This window comes from Anser anser (assembly GCF_964211835.1).
Source record: "Anser anser genome assembly, chromosome: 2".
In the NCBI taxonomy this organism is placed as follows: domain Eukaryota; kingdom Metazoa; phylum Chordata; class Aves; order Anseriformes; family Anatidae; genus Anser; species Anser anser.
In genome coordinates this window covers 161,483,705-161,500,660 of record NC_139721.1, presented here as the reverse complement: position 1 = coordinate 161,500,660, position 16,956 = coordinate 161,483,705, and the positions used below count along the sequence as shown (strand labels likewise).

Genomic DNA, 16,956 nt, shown 5'->3' with positions numbered 1-16,956 from the left:
CATCTGTGTGTGTTGAGTACGGGGCAGGCTGAGTAAGTGTGTACACAGGGCTCTGTAGTCTTTCTGAAGGAGGGAAGGAAAAAAAAAAATCCACTGGAAAGTTTCATGAGCCCCATTGCAGCTCCCTTGCTGTTTTTTTTATTATTTTTTTATTTTTTATTTTTTATTTTTTTCTGGGAAAGGGGACAGAAGCAGGGGAAAGCCTCTGCTACTAAATTGCCCCACCTCCTGCCGCTACCGGCAGGAGGCGACGCAAATAAACCAGGATCTGAAGTGGTTTGGGGAATGGCCGCCTCCGGGCCTTGTCGCCCCTCTGCATCCAGCCCCTGGTGTGCAGGTTGCAGAGCTGGACCAGGGTGCTTCTGGGCTGCTGCTTTCTCCCCCAGGTCATATAATGATTAAAGGCAGATCCCACAGGATTGCTGAAGCTCCTCAAGAAGGAAATTGTTCCCTCCCTCCTGCCCCAGCTCGAAGTTTGGCCAAAGAAGCACAAGCAGGGAAACCTGACTCTGGCTGCTTCTCGCTGTGAGGGATGGCTTCCTGGATCCCCTTTATCCACAAGTAAAATAAATTCACAGCACAGGACAGACACACACAGGTCCAAAGGCACACCCCTGCCAGGCACAGCGGTCAGGGCCTGATACATTTCTCCCTGCCTGCTCCTTCTCGGAGTATGGGAAGCACAAGTGCCATGGCTCTTCTTGGAGGCAGGAGACTCAACGCCCTGCAGACAAGGCTGAAGGTGGCTTTCCTTGAGCGGTAGCCCCACATAAAAGTGTCCCCATCTGGCTTGTTGGGTGCTGAGGATCAGGCCCTGCAGACTTAAGCCCCGCCACCCTTGGAAATAGTGATTTATGCAAGGGCAGGCGTGAAACAGCCGAGCCAGCTCATTTTTGAGCAGGTGCCCCAGGAAAATGCTGTTGTTAACTCCCTTCATCCCCAAGCACCGTGTGTGCTCTCAGCCCCGGCCACAAGACAATCCCTCCTCTCTCTGCAGACCCCAGAGGGCAAGGTGAGGTGGTCTGCATCCCCGGAGACCTGCGGTTGTTTGGGGCGATGCAGGGGAGCAGGGGAGGTCCCTGCCTGGCTGTGAAGGGAGGCCTCTGAAGGCCTCTCCCCACCGGAGGGCACAGGACTCCGTTCTCCAGCAGATCTGTTCCAGGCTTACTTCTCTCCTGTCAAGGCAAAGGTGCTTTGGACATCTTAAGTTTTGTTTTGTTTTTCTTTCAGATTGTATCCATGAACGTGTGTATAACGAACCAAGAAGGAACGCAGCACTAAAGGAAGCCTTTGTAATGCTGCTAGTTTAAGGAGACCCTTGGGGATGGCACGTGCTGAACTGAGTTCCTTCAACATCTTACAACAAATCTCTCCAAATGTTTAGATCCTTCTACTGATATAAAACAAAAAATCCGCAATCAGTTTAAACTGGCTAAGGTTTTGACCAGAAATTATTGCTCTTGTGAATTGGCTCTATATTTGTAGCTAACTTTTACACAGCCTAATAATAAACATCTCCTCCTCCCAGCTCCGTGAATGTTTCCCTTCTGCAGGAGATGAGGTCCCATCCTGGATAAAACGCCTCTTGTCCTTTCTCTCCCGGGTCACTCAGGTTCAATGAAACATCGCGACTTACGTCAGCCAGAGGCATTGATCAGGAGGGAAAGGTCTGACCTGGACAGGGTTGGCAGCCACGCCGCAAAAATCCCGCATTGTGTAAGAAGCCAGTCCAATGACTGAGTGTCACAGAGGGTGAGATGGCCTTTTCTGCTCTGTTTTCACTTGGTTATTGCCAGCGTTTTGTTTGCAAAGTCAAAGCCAAAATATACAAGAAGCAGCTTTGGACATGTTGGGTTTGTGCATCAGGCCAACAGCCATCGTGAATTTCTGGACATATTTTTTGTATGTGTTATAAAGAGCAGAGTTTTGATGTCGCCGCTTTCTTTTGACATGGGTAGAGATGAGAAGGGTTTAAATGGAGGCCCAGCAGTTAGGCCTGATGCTGTCTGCACTCACCTGAAGCCATAACTCTTGGCTGAGATGACTGTGAAAGCAGCGTGCGATGGCTTCTTTGTTGGCTCTTAAAGGAAACATCTGCTCTGGGTCTTGTGGACAAAATCCAGGGTGAAAAATTCTCTCAAAGCGAAATGAAAAGCCAGCTGAAGGTCATGAGGGTAAGTCATGACCCCCTCCGCTGGTTGGTTCTTGGTGCCTCAGGTTAGCTGTTGTGCAGTGTGACCATAACAATAGTGAACAGCTGGTATGAATACTACAGGGGGGTCTGCGATGTCCACATCCATGCCACCAAACACCTCTGTGATCAGCACGAAGCTGTCCTGCTCCAAAGCTCCTTGTTCTTTGGCTCACCTTACCCAAAAAATTGCTTCATGCTGAAAGAAAAGTGAGACTGAACATTCAGCCCCCAAATCCATGGCTCAGCTGAACTCTCCTTGTAGGGGGACAGTGGTGTTCACATCATCAGAAAAGAGATGTGAGAAAAGAGGTGGAATAGGTGAAGCTGTTGGAGATGAGTTTGTGGAGATCGTCTCTAGAACATCGACACCTAAGAGATGAAATCATTGAAAGTGCTCTTAGAGATGTTATTCCCACTCAGTAGCTTCCAGACCAAACACGGATCCAATTTGCTAGATTGAAGAAGGGGCTGTTTTTTTATCTAGCTGTTTCTCATACCAGACCAGGCACGCATCTGGCCCTCATTATCACCAGTGTGAATGATGCGGTTGGATGAAGTGAGATGTGGGTTTTTTCGGTCAAGCAGAAAGGAGTCCATCTGAAAGTCAGGATGGGTAGGCTGTTGGACCTAAATAGTTCTCTGTCCTGCTCTTTCCTATCACTACTCACAACCTTTCAGTCACCACTAGACGCCTTCAAAACAGGGTTTCCCTAACTTCCAGAAAGCCAACCTATCTCAACATCAAGGCTTCCAGGAATGGCAGTTTACCTCCTCCCTGTCCTTTCCTTGGAACACAGCATCAGTCAACGGTAATCATGCTCAACATTGAAAAAACAGTTCCCGTTTTTCTAAGCTGAGGTTTGCTTGCTGGTCCTTGCCCTGACATTCTCCATCAGCATCCAGCACTCAAGGAACAGGATTGCCCTGCAAATGAGTGACAAGACAGGAAAATACTCTCGTTTTACTCATATAGTGAACAACCAATTAATCCTCAAGAAGAATTGGAGGTGAGAGTCCAAACTGTTAACACACTTTCTACGGTGATATTTTTGGTTTTCAGCAGCTTTCTTTTCTGATTTGTTTCGATTCTTTCTAAACCTTGCTCCCCTTCCTCCAGGTGATAGGAATATCAACAACAGCAAAAATATTAACACTGGTCAAAAATAGATTTTTCTATATAGGAGAAATCGTAAAATAAATAATAATAAGAAACAGCTTACATTTCTCTGCAAAAGGCTTTTTAGAGCCTTTTCTCTGCAAAGGCTCTCTAGGTAGAAGCACACAGGATTGCTTGTGATAGGTGCCCAAAGATGGACTAAACAGACTGTACACCTCCTGTAATACTCTGTGCTATACAAGATGTTGTAGACCCTTATATATGTATAAAGGTTAAAAAGATAAAAATAGTTTGGGAGAAGAGGGAGATGAGACATTTGGGGCTCAGGTCTTGGTTTAAGGCAGGCAAAGGAGTGTTAGAGGTGACAGTCGAATCCAAAAGCATTTTCCATCTTAAGCGGGCCAGCTAGGCTAGCAAAGTCAACAGTAGCAGACCACAGCCAGGGGCTTCAGACCACGACCCTTAGCTGAAATGAAATTGTACTCTGCTGTTTTTCATTATAAAACAGGTTTGATTAAGTCCTTTTTAAGCGATTGTGAGCACTACTGTTGAAAGAGACTCATGGCATGCAAATAAAGGACGATCTTCCCAAGCAATGGGCTTGGCCTCCAATTGTGTTTTCATGGTAATGAGGGGACATAGAGGCTTGCCTCCCAGCCTCTCTTCTTCTAGGCAGCCCTGGAAATGCCAACCTTTGGTGAACCCTGATGAGCAGGTGGGGCAGATAGGCTCTGCAAAGCGTCCTGGACTCTTGCCTTACCCTCCTTCTGTTGCTCTCCTTGGTGTAGGCCTGATCTGAGCTGATGCCGTGAACCGAGATGGACGTGGGTGGGATGGAAGTCAGGGTCTGGGCTCTGGAACATGTCTGAGCGATCCACGGGGGTCCCAGCCTGGCTGCTAAAATCCAAATCACAGCTCCCATCTGTAGCAGAGCTTAGGAGACACCAACATCAGCTGAAGTCATGGTGGTCTGCATCCTCATAGGACCAGCGTCTGCAGGACATTGAGGGTAGGACTGGGAAATGCAGCTCTAGCTGATTCTGTTCTAGCTCAGTCTATTCCTAACTCTCTCACCTCTCTGCTGTGGGTGAGCACAAAAAAGATCAGGTTGATCCTGGAGAGCTCAGCTCTTTACCAGGTGAGGTTCCCACCATGCTGATCCCTGATCGGCCTTTCAGGTCATTCACCATGGCTTTATCTTACCTGCAGAGTAGCAACGGATGCCACTTCTGGCTTGTTCTCTATTTTTTTTTCCTTCCTAGGGAGGGTCTTTTGTTATTTATCAGCTCCACCTTCCAAAACAGCAACATAATTTGAGGTTTTACACAAGATTTCACATGTGGTTACTCTGCCTGCTGCTCATCACAGTTTATTTGTTTCAGTGATTTCTGCACACCACTGAGCAATCACATTCCCACCCTAAGGGATAAGTGAGCCTCTCAAGCCTGCATATCTTACTCCGCGTGCATGAGGTCTTTTTTTACTCTTTAAAATAATAATAAAAAAACCCTATTCCTTCCTCTGCCAGGTGCGTGACAGACTGGATGTCTCTGGCAGCATACCTGCGCTTGAATCAGATTTTATTTTATTATTTTTTTTCATGTTGCCATCCAAGGCACGGTCAGAACTGAGGGCAAACTCCAGTTCGGAGGTGAGCAAGGAAAGCCCTTCCGAAACTGCCAGGAGCTGAAACAATTTGGCAAGCATCGCAGAAGAAAACTGCCAGCATGGAATGACGAGATGGGAGCATTACTTCAACAGAAGAAGCTCTGATTAGCAGATTATCGCTTAAGTGATGTTGATCCCAGCCACGCTGCCTTCCAAATGAACCCTTTCACAGCTGCCAGCTGCACCACGGAGTCATGCATGTAAATAAGTGGGCCAGATCCTTTGCTGGCATCGGTTGAGGCAGCTCTGATGGACCATCGTGGAGTTACAGCAGCTGGAGAAATCTGGCTATAGCAGGGACTCTGACGCACCTCTCAAACTTCTTTGGGAGCTTGTGGGAAAGAGAGCCTGAAACAGAGATGCCTGCACGTTGCAGGATGGGACAGCTTCTTCTGGTCCGACAGCACCAAAAGCTGCAGCGACCCTCTAAACTTTAGTTTAGTCTATTTGCTACCAGACAAGCTGTTCTTTGTAAGTAATTTTTATTTTCGTTTTATTTTTGCTTATTTATATTTGTTTATTATTTAATTTAATTTAATTTAATTTTATTTTATTTTATTTTATTTTATTTTATTTTATTTATCTTATTTTATTTTTATTTTTGTTTTTATTTTATTTTATAATTTTTATTTTCATTTTATTTCAATTTGCTTTTAATTATAGATAGGAACCTTGGCTACCAGAATCCAGCCGAAACCAGTGTTCAAGGCGCCTGTGCCAGTGGGCTGACAGAAGCTGGAAGCACCTTACTGCTAGCTGTAAGAGAGATCCTTGCTGAGTCAGATAGGGGACAGATGAGGGATTTACATTTTCTTATTTTTATTTTATATTTTTTACAGTCGCTGAGCTTGTAACCTGTTCCCTGGGACCATACACCAGTGTATAGTGTCTTGCCCTCATAAAGCTCTATTTATCTCCAGGCAGCCTGTTTGGTTGAGCGTGTGGGGAGCATGTGAGGGACTCTCATGAGCAGCCTTGCAGTCTCGGGGCTGTGCTTTTGCCTTGGGGTGAGCTTTCCCCGGAGTTCACAGTCCATCGCAGCTCTGATAAGCGTTCAAAGGTGATGGCCTGAAACCTGCAGACTGGTGGCGAGGGGGGGAACAAGCTCTCTTTGTGAGGCTGTTCGAGCTTGCTGCTGTGTGCTAGAGACAACACAAAGCCGCAGCTTTCCAGGACGCCTGTGCTGGGTGCGGCGAATGAAATCTTTCATTCAGTTCCCCAAACAGTCTAGGAAGATCCTCAGCCTTTGTCCTGAATGGCACTGCGGCCCAGTCCAGTATACATCATAGATTCATAAAATCATAGAATTATAGAATGTTTAGTGTTGGAAGGGACCTTCAAGATAATCTAATTCCAACTCCCTTCCATGCCCAGGGCCCCCTGCCCCCAGCCCAGGCTGCCCCCAGCCCCATCCAGCCTGGCCTTGGGCACTGCCAGGGATGGGGCACCCACAGCGCCTGGGGGCAGCCTGCACCAGGCCTCACCGCCCGCAGGGGGAAGGATTTCTGCCTTGTCTCTAACCCAAACCTACCCTCTGTTAGCTTAAAGCCGTTGCCACTTGTCCTATCCCTACACCCCCTGCCCAAGAGTCCCTCCCCAGCTCTCCTGCAGCCCCCTTTAGGCCCTGGCAGGCCGCTGTGAGGTCTCCCCGCAGCCTTCTCTTCTCCACGCTGAACAACCCTAACACCCTCAGCCTCGCTCCACAGCAGAAGTGCTCCAAGCCCTTTGATCACCTTCATGGCCCTTCTCTGGACTCACTCCAACAGGCTCCTGTCCTTCTGGTGCTGGGGCCCCAGAGCTGAGCGCAGGGCTGCAGGTGGGGGTCTCATGAGAGCAGAGCAGAGAGGGACAATCCCCTCCCTTGCCCTGCTGGCCATGCTACTTTTGATGCAGCCCAGGACACAGTTGGTTTCTGGGCTGCAAACACATATTTCTAGCTCACGTTGGGCTTCTCATTCACCACCACCCTCAGGTCCTCCTCCTCAGGGCTGCTCTCAATCCATTCCTCACCCAGCCTATGTTTGGGTTTGGGATTGCCCCAGCCCAGATGCAGGACCACACATGACACTGACTTCAAGTGCTGGTAGTTTTTAGGTTATCGGATTGAATGCTGGTTTGTCACCATGACCATGCTATGGACTTGGGCTTTTCAACCTAGTAGATAAGGCGCCTAAGAAGAGGTGTGTGATAAATAGGAGATAGATCTGTAAAAATAATGAAGAGGGTAATGGGAAATGGTTATTTGGTGTCTCTCTTAATGGTGAGATTGGGAACACAGGACTGAAAATCTTGGCATAGGTGCAAAGCAAACAAAAAGCAGTGGCTTTATAAGCAGAAGGTGAAGCTATGAAGCTCTTTGCATACAATTTTGTTTAAAGTGATTCAGAAAGTGATTAGATGAGTTAAAGGAAGAAAAAAAAAAAACCCAAGACTTTTCAACACTAATGTAGTAACTTTGCTCTAGGAGGTAGAGACCTCGGAGGAGTAAGGGGTTACTGAGGGCTAGGAAGGTCAGTGGGAAACCATCGGTGCATGTTTGCACTGTTCTTGCAGTTGTTAGTAGTAGTACTGCTAGTGGTTATCTGTACAGTACCCTGATCAGTCCTTATCCACCATCAGTGCTATCCCCCTGTCATTGTTATCCGCCATCAGTTATCACCATCAGTGACATGACACTTAGGGGCGTGGATTTTTCATCTGATCTGGATCAGCCTTTCTAGGGTAAAAAAGAAAAAAGAAAAAAGGAAAAAAAAAAGGAAAAAAAAAAGGAAAAAAAGGGAAGGTGGTTTTCCGTTTTCACCGATGGCAGATGGGATCTCTGGCCAAGTCCATCCCACTCTGAAAGACTGATCTTTGGAGAACTGTGACATGCTCCAGGTTCCCCATGCCTCCTGCCTACCTGTACTGCTGCTTCTCCAACACCTCATGGGCCACATGCAGCCAGTCCCTGTGGGGCTGCTCCAGCCTCTGTGTGACACCTCTGGCTGCTTAACTGGCAGCTCAGTGCTTGGAGAGCTAGGACAGCCTGGCAACATCACAGACACAGTCTCAGGAGCTTTCCTTGGCTTTCCTCTCCATGTGTTTCAGAAGGACCAGTCTGATTCTGTCTCCTGCTCTTTGGGACAGGAGATCTCATAATTGTCTCCCATCCCACAAACCCTGTAGATGGTTGTGCCAGGTGTCCCAAGAGCCCTGGGGTCTGTTCGTGTTGCTTGCTTCTGCTACCCAAGGCTGAAGCATCACCCTTGATTACCACAGCACTGAACACCCCTTCTTCGTGTGGAGGAAAGCATCTCCTCCAGAACAAGGCTTTCCCTCTGGATTGTCTGAAAATCTGTTGCTTCTTATGGTCTACTTGCTGCTAAAAAAAAGGTTGTGCCTCATATCAGCATCCAACTCACGTCGCTTTTGTTTCCAGCTCTTGAACTTTCTTACACCTTTCTTTCACGCTCAGAGAAAAGGCTTGGCTGCTGTTTCAATCCTTACAAGCTCTCCTTTATCAATATGAATGGGTTTTTAAAAGTCATCTCTGATTGAAGCTTCCAGCCCGCATCAAGCAAAATTGGGGGGAAAAAAAAGCCCATGTATTTTCAGTGTCAATCACTGCAGACTCAATGAAGTATCCAATTATTCCAAGCAACACATGATTATGGGCTATTATCCTGCTGTCCTGCAACATAAACTCTGGAAGAAAGCATCCTGGGGTACAGCAATAACAAAAATACCAGCATTTAGGCACTAGAGGAAACACTAAAATTCATACCAGTCTTGCAGAAGTGGAGGTAAAATGTTCTCACTGTGATTTGTTAGCACTCCAAATTACTATTTTATTGTAAATGGAAACTGAATCATAGAAGAAATCCACCAGCTATCCAGGACCAATTTTTAAATATAAATTACACAGCAAAATTGGAGTAAGTTTTAATAAGAAGTTTTATTTTATTTTATTTTATTTTATTTTATTTTATTTTATTTTATTTTATTTTATTTTATTTTATTTTATTTTATTTTATTTTATTTATTTTATTTTATTTTATTTTATTTTATTTTATTTTAATTTTAATTTTAATTTAATTTAATTTAATTTTATCCTGGGGACCTAGGCAGAGTGAAATAGATTCCCATTTCCTCTTTGAGCAAAGGACTGATTTCTAATGTCATTACCTTGCATATAGGACTTCTTATAGGGCTTGGTGGGGGTCAGAGCTGCTCCGAGTGCTGTTGGGACCAGGCTGACATGTCTAAGCTCCCCACGCCACCGAAGCATGCAGAGAATGACTCTCCCATCTGGCTCGGGAAGGATACTTCAGTTGGGTAGTGGGATTGTTGTGTCCCAGTTCATGAGTTCTCCTTGAGGCTGTGTCTCCAGGGTAAGGGTAAGGAAGGGGATCTGTTGCCTGGGGACAATCCTTGAACACAGCTTCTGCTTTGTGGGCTCCTAGTCCTGAGTTTTCTATAGCCTGTCCCTCATTAACAACAAATTCTGGCTGGCTCTGTGTGCACAAAAGACATGCCCGTTCCTTTTCCTTATCTGTTAAGTGCCTGGCACCTGGGGCTGGAAGGAAGTGCTGTGCCATCATTGCAGCTACCCACCCCATTTGGCTACCTGTCAGGGAGAGACGCCGGCTGTCTGAAGCACCCCTTAAGCTCTCATTGCGAAGTGAGACACCAAAGCTGTGCCCAAGGGCCTTTGTCTGTCAACCTGAGTGCAACCTGCTTTTAGGGAAAGGGTGCAGAACAACACCAAGTCAAACCAGAAAGTGCCTAGAGGAGAGCCAGAAGAAAAGAGATTTCAAAAATGGCATCAGGAGGAGAAGTTAATTTTATTTATTTATATTATTTTTTATTTATTTAGCCCATTTTCAAGACTGGGAGACAGGAGCAGACTTGTCCTCAGTTACAAGGTTTAGCAGCTGACTTCTCTAGGACCACATGGTGGACTCAGAGAAGGACATTCACAGCAGAAAAGAGACATTACAGATAGACAAGTGAAATTCCTGTGCCTCAGCTCAAAATCTTTAAGATGGGGAGAATGCCAGCTGATTTTATCTTGTGCGGTAGAAAATACAATTTAATGAGTGAACTTCTGTCTGCCTTTTTCTATTATACCTAGTAAATGACTGCCAGGATTATGAAATACCAATGTAATATAAATCTATTATTGCACTCCTCTGTTTCATTAAATCATCTGGATGTGGACTTCGTGAACAAAAATCCATTTTAAGTATAGTGCAGAATCTGCCATGCTGCTTTTAGATTCTTTTACCGGTCTACAAATCTCTGGCACCAGCTATCATGTGAGACAATTTGAAGACAATGAAAGAAGTTCTGTGATACGTTAAACAGTTTGTGTCTGTAGCTGAAATATTCTCTTCTCCTTTGAAACTTGTTTGTGTGGGAATTAGATTGTCTCCAGACATGCTCCAAGTGAGAACAAAGGTACATGATTGGATACAATTCAGTTATGCAAACATTTTAGGATACAAATGGGAAAGCTAGAATTGAAAAGTGAATTGGAACTTATACAGTCCCCTCTGCCCCCCCCCCCCAAAAAAAAAAAAAAAAGAAAAAATGAACAAAATAAGAAAAAAGAAAAGAAAGAAAAGAGAAAAAAAGGAAACTTTTAGAGATGAATCTGTGAATATTTAAGAAATAAGAAAATAAGAAGTTAGGATAAGCTTATTACTCCATCAATATGAGAATCCAGAAGACTGAAATAATAATTATTAATAGTTCTAATTTATTAATAATTATTATTTATAAAAAGCCAGTGCTTTTCTTCAAAAATCAATTTCACTTACAGGAGTGGAGGGGAGGATAAGGGAAGAAGAGAGCCAGGTAAGGAATTGCTCAACAGATTAGATATGGTCAGTCCAGCTGCCCATGATACAATTGCCCAGTGAATGCTGAAGAATTAGCCAGTGCAATCTCTGCACTATACGTGATTGCACCTCCGAGACCTTAGGGAGGGAAGGGAAACCTCAGGTGGCTGCAGGAAGGCAGAGATACAGCCAGTCTTCATACCGAGGCAGACAGGATGGTCAGGGAAGGGGCAGGTGAAGTTGCTCAGCTTTGGAAGATACCGGAATGAATTAATTAGAAATTCATAAGCACTTGGAAGTACTTCTGTGGTGATGGAAAACAACCACTGTGGATCTGTCAAGAAGAAATCCCGTCAAACCAATGTACTTTCAGTTTTGACTGGATAATGGGAGCAGGGAGGAATAGGAGACTGTGTTGTGTCTTGGTTCTGACAAAGCATTTGGCACTGTCTCATATGATCCCATCATAAGCAAACTAGTAAATAACAGTATTCATCTTCCCTCTACTAGATGGGCATCGGGTGTCTGACTGAGCCGGTCACCCTGAGGCAGATAAAGAGGAATGTCCAGAGGTGATTCATCTCACCCATCTTGGCCACTGAACTTTAGGTGGAAAACATTGTGCTCTGCAGGTGCCCATTTCTCTCCCCTGACTTTAAAGATAGCCTTGGGTTACTGGCTCAGCGTTTTTCATCTGTCTTTTAGACACCCAACTTAAGGCAGAAGAATCTTACTCAGAGTTTAAATTTATGACCTTTCCTTTCCTTTTCTTTCTCTTTTTTTCTTTTTTCTTTCTTTCTTTCTTTCTTTCTTTCTTTCTTTCTTTCTTTCTTTCTTTCTTTCTTTCTTTCTTTCTTTCTTTCTTTCTTTCTTTCTTTCTTTCTTTCTCTTTCTTTCTTTCTTTCTTTCTTTCTTTCTTTCTTTCTTTCTTTCTTTCTTTTTCTTTGTTTTTTTCTTTCTTTCTTTTTCTTTCTTTCTTTCTTTCTTTCTTTCTTTCTTTCTTTCTTTCTTTCTTTCTTTCTTCCTTCCTTTCTTTCTTTCTTTCTTTTTCTTTCTCTCTCTCTCTCTTTCTCTTTCTCTCTCTTTCTTTCTCTCTCTCTTTCTCTTTCTTTCTTTCTTTCTTTCTTTCTTTCTTTCTTTCTCTTTCTCTCTTTCTCTCTTTCTCTCTTTCTCTCTTTCTCTCTTTCTTTTTCTTTCTTTCTCTCTTTCTTTCTTTCTCTCTTTCTTCCTTCCTTCCTTCCTTTCTTTCTTTCTTTCTTTCTTTCTTTCTTTCTTTCTTTCTTTCTTTCTTTCTTTCTTTTTCTTTCTCTCTCTCTTTCTTTCTTTCTTTCTTTCTTTCTTTCTTTCTTTCTTTCTTTCTTTCTTTTTCTTTCTCTCTCTCTTTCTTTCTTTCTTTCTTTCTTTCTTTCTTTCTTTCTTTCTTTCTTTCTTTCTTTCTCTTTCTTTCTCTCTTTCTTTCTCTCTTCCTCTCTTTCTCTCTTTCTCTCTCTTTCTTTCTCCTTCTCTTTCTTTCTCTCTCTCTCTTTTTCTCTCTTTCTTTCTTTCTCTCTTTCTCTCTTTTTCTCTCTCTTTCTCTTTCTCTTTCTTTCTTTCTTTCTTTCTTTCTTTCTTTCTTTCTTTCTTTCTTTCTTTCTTTCTTTCTTTCTTTCTTTTTTCTTTCTTTCTCTTTCTTTCTCTTTCTTTCTCTCTTCCTCTCTTTCTTTCTCTCTTTCTTTCTCCTTCTCTTTCTTTCTCTCTCTCTCTTTTTCTCTCTTTCTCTCTTTCTTTCTCTCTTTCTCTTTCTCTTTCTTTCTTTCTTTCTTTCTTTCTTTCTTTCTGAGTAAAACTCAAACTTTCTTATTACGATCACTCTTGAAAAGGTTATTTACTGAATTGTAGTGGTACTTAGAAAATTAATTAATAGATGCCCAGATGTTCTGAAGATATCTGCTGAATGAGACATTTCACAGCCAGGGAACTGGTCCTTGTGGTGTCTTGTTTTGCCATTAGCAGCCAAGGAAGGTGCCAAGAAGCAGGGAGCCAGGTTACCCAGAAACAGGTGAATTGGTGGTATGGACCAGGAATGGAAACCTAGTTTTTCAGGTTTCCACCAACTAGAAAAATCTCTGCATGGTCACTTTTGATGAAGCTATATCTCCAGCCGAAAACTACCCATTCCTCTTGGATTTCTGGTTGCCTAGCATTTACAGCAGTTTCCTTCATATTTTTTCAATCAGATATCTGCCCAGGCCTCAAAGTTAGAGACATAGGTAGAGAAATCATTCATCTGATATACTCTTATTGTCTGCTAGTTGAAAAAGAGAGTGATCTGATGAATAAAATATGCATTAGGCTCCTTTAGTGAAAATAAATCTAACCATTCCCAAATCATTGCTAGATCATTAATATTTTAACTGAAAAAAAAAAGAGAGATTTTTTTTATTTTCTGGCTTTGTACAAATGCACACACCTGTCACCTGGATAGGAATTTCCAAAAGAGAAATTGCATGCTCCTTTTTGATCTCTTCAGGACTACAAGTGGTTTGGAAAGCATCTGCTGGACAGCTTTCTGGGCTGTTTCCTTCTGTTAATGAGAGAGCGGCTTATTTTATTTGCCTTTTGTGTCTTTCAGTTGTTCCTATTGTTTCAAGCTGGGGTTAGTAAAAGTAAGTTCTAAGTAACAAACAGCCTCCAACACTCCCCTATCCCCATCCATGCCAATGTACTATTTTATTACTTATTTTATTTTATGGCTTTTCCGTTTGTGCCTGAGGAGTCCTTCTGACACCATTCATGACTCTGCTAAACAAGGAAGCTGAACTGGGGACTGGTTAGTGTCTCATACACAAAAGCTGGGCAAAATACATTGCAACAGTAGGCAGAGGATGTGTGAGCTTTTCAGCCATCTACGTTATTAAGCCAAGCTTCTGAGTCAATGCCCATGAGAGTTAGATGCCCTGTAAAGCTGCAGTGGAAATACTTGTATGTGTCTGTGTATGTGCTTTTCTTTCTGTGTGCAGAACCTAAAATGAGTCACATTTCTTGGTAAAAGTCAAGGAAGACCCTGTTCCCCATAATAAAAGACAGCCTAGAGAAGACTATATGCTCATGCTGTTTTTTTTTTGTTTGTTTTGTTTTTGTTTTCTTTTAATATAAGGATTTGAACCTGAACATCTCATGGGCACCTTAATTGGTTATGTCAGGAGTTCAGGTCACTGATTCTAAATAAACTGTCCTCATCATCCAGCAGCACCTTCTCCAAACTGATGCATTTGCACCAATTTCTTCCATTTCAAAAAGACAATATTGTTTTTAATAAAGAAATTTCAAACATTTTATCAGAAATGTTCTAAACAAACACCAATCATATGCCCATAGTAATCTAAGCCTTAAGAGGATCAAATTATATGTCACCTTTAGTGAATATAAGAAGTAATAAGTTATCAGTTAGAAAGGTAAGATTTTACAATAAATTATTTTGTTGACAAAAGTGGTATCATGCAAATCAGTCAGAAAGTTGCTTGGTATTTTCTATTGTTCCTAGAGTTCTTGGTTTAAAATTTGTTATTACTTTTAAAAGCTTTTACTAAAAATCACTCAGGTTGCAGAACAATTCGTGAATGTTTTGGCATGATGAAAATAGACTTTGATAAGAAATTTGTGGAAACTTTCCACTTCCACTTAGTGGAAATAGAAAAGTTACAAAATACTTAATGAGAAACAGAAATATATATATATTTAAAATGTGTATGAGATGATTAAAAAAAAAAACACATTCAAATGTCATACTATTTTTGCACCTTCAATCTGTGAAGAAGGATATCTCTTAAACATGCTTTCTTCATATTGTATTGGGAGTCAGCTTCATGCCCCTTTAGCTTGCTCTACACTTTCACGGACAGTGTTCATAAAGACATTCTATAAAATACTCCAAAATACAGTATGGTTACACCCCATAAACATTTTTTTTTTTTTCTGCTTGAGGAAATTGTGGAAGTTGGCTCTTGCACATTTCAACAATGCTACTCAGCCAAGCATAAGAATAAGGGAGCAGAATGGAAAAAAAGAAAGAAAAGAAAAGAAATACACCAGACTTTGGAACATTTATTTGTTGCCAGGATTTTAGGTATTTTCAATTTAGGAACATTTTCCAGCTTCTCTATTTAAAACCTTTTCTTAGTTATAAATAATGCTTGTTTAGCAGAAGTGAGTGGCAAATGAAATTTCTTTTGATAGTAAAATTTCCCAGTCAAGGATCCCTTCTCTTTCAATGTTGGTGTAGTCAGAAACAATAAAGTCCTGTCTTTTGAGATAAGATCTTCGAATTGAAGCAGTTCTCACAGAGATGCCTTTGGCAGTTTGTTTTTCTGGATTATTTCTTAATGTGAAGGACTGTGAAAAGACTAAAATCTTGTATTGTATTGGAAGGATCAGACTCTTGGTGCTATGAGAGCATGCTGGTGACTGAGTATTCATCCTTTTTCTCTCATCTCCAATTTTCTTTTTGTGATCCTAGCTGGGAGACAATCTTCCAGATTCTCAGCTGGTGGAAATTTATCCTCTGCTGCCTATAGGCAAAGTAGTAGTCTCAGTTTTGGATGGTATGCAGAAAAAAATAAGTAAATGTGTTGGGAATACCTGAGGTAGGGTTGATCTTAAATTAAGGTAGGGGCATGATCAGATGATGTCTTGAGGTCCCTTTTTAATCTGTTTTTCTGTGATTCAGTGATGCTGGAGTGCAGGCAGGGAACTTTGTCTGTGGCTAGTCATACAACTTATACATTGACTGGTTCCTCCGAGTGTCAGATTAGATTTAACAGTGAAATTTAATTAAGAAGTAACTGTTCAACTAAAGTAATAGAACGTTTCCATTACAATCCCCCCCTCTCTCTGTAGGGCTTTCACTTGGTTGATTTCTTTCTTATTTTGTTTTTTCTTTATCTTTTTTTCGGGGGGCTTAGATGGGGAAGTCATCCTTTTTCCTGTCCCAGAACTTCAGCGAGTCATTGAAGTTCCTCAGTCTTGCTTCACTGAAGTGAAGGCTATTTAAAGTGTTTAATGATCTTCAACACCTCTTTGGTGGCAGGATGGCCTGCAGGTGACATTCTACCACATCTGAGAGGGTCTGTGGAAGAGCCTGGATGGCTAGCTCTGGCTGGAGGCTGAACCAGTCTATTAAAAACTGTTTACAGTATCCCAGATGGTGCCTGGTCTGGATCTAGTGATCTAAGCAGTGTAAAATCTTCTGGTTTCACTTTTCCAGGATGTAATTAATTCATGTATCAGAAAGCGGGTGAAAGAATTGAAGTAGAAAATGAAATAAACTGCAGGTGTCACAGGAAACAGGACTTAGTAAGCCAACTAGTTAAAATCTTATCTTCCAATAAATGGAAATTAATAAATGCTCATTAATTCCAGAGCAGCCAAGGAAAGAAGGATTTGTGTGCTTTGCTCTGCCAGAAGGAATGAGACAAATGGAGTCCCTGGCCATATGAGCCTACAAAGAGACAAATGGCCTGTTCTGTAGAAGCATGGTCAGGAAGGGAACTGACCACAACAGTCGCGTAATTACAGATTAGACATTGCTTTCTGTCACCTCTAAATCAAATTCTCTACTTGTCTAGAACAGGTCTGGTTCATTTCTTTTCTTAAATAATGGCCATTCGTACCAGGAGCAGGATTCACCTTTCAAAATGTAGGCATTTAGTATTTTTTGAGATACTTTGTGCTATTCAGTATATCCATGCAGAGCTTGAAGACTGGACACTGGATTTAAGGGAGACCCCTGCCTGTCTGGAGAGGAGGCCTGGCAGGTCCCTTGAGGCACTGCAGTTGTAGTAATCTCTGTTTAAAGTGCTGAATCCCTCTGGTACTGGTATATTGGTCCTCCAGTGAGATGGCAGCTGTTTGTAGCAGAGTGGTCTAGATGATCAGAGTTACAGAAGAAGCCAGTACTGTATCCCATTATTATAAACACGTAGTCACAGAAAATTTTGAATTGTATTGGCAGCCCAATCCTATTGTCTGAACTCAAGCCATTTAGGGCAGCAAAGAAAGGAAAACAAAAAATGCTACGCATCATTGGAGAAGCAGCCCTGCCAAAGAACTGCATCCACAGGGATCATGGCAGAAAGAGAGACCCAAAGCAACATCTTCCACGTGGCAGTAGCTTGATT

General features: G+C 42.5%; 1 long non-coding RNA gene across 1 annotated transcript; it reads left to right on the top strand.

Moving 5' to 3' along the window:
- Window positions 1–6: 6 nt before the first annotated feature.
- LOC310894053 lies at window positions 7–6,947 on the top strand. Its single transcript, XR_014579531.1, has 3 exons — window positions 7–3,201; window positions 4,840–5,450; window positions 5,643–6,947. It is a non-coding gene; the product is annotated as an uncharacterized lncRNA (long non-coding RNA).
- Window positions 6,948–16,956: the final 10,009 nt, after the last annotated feature.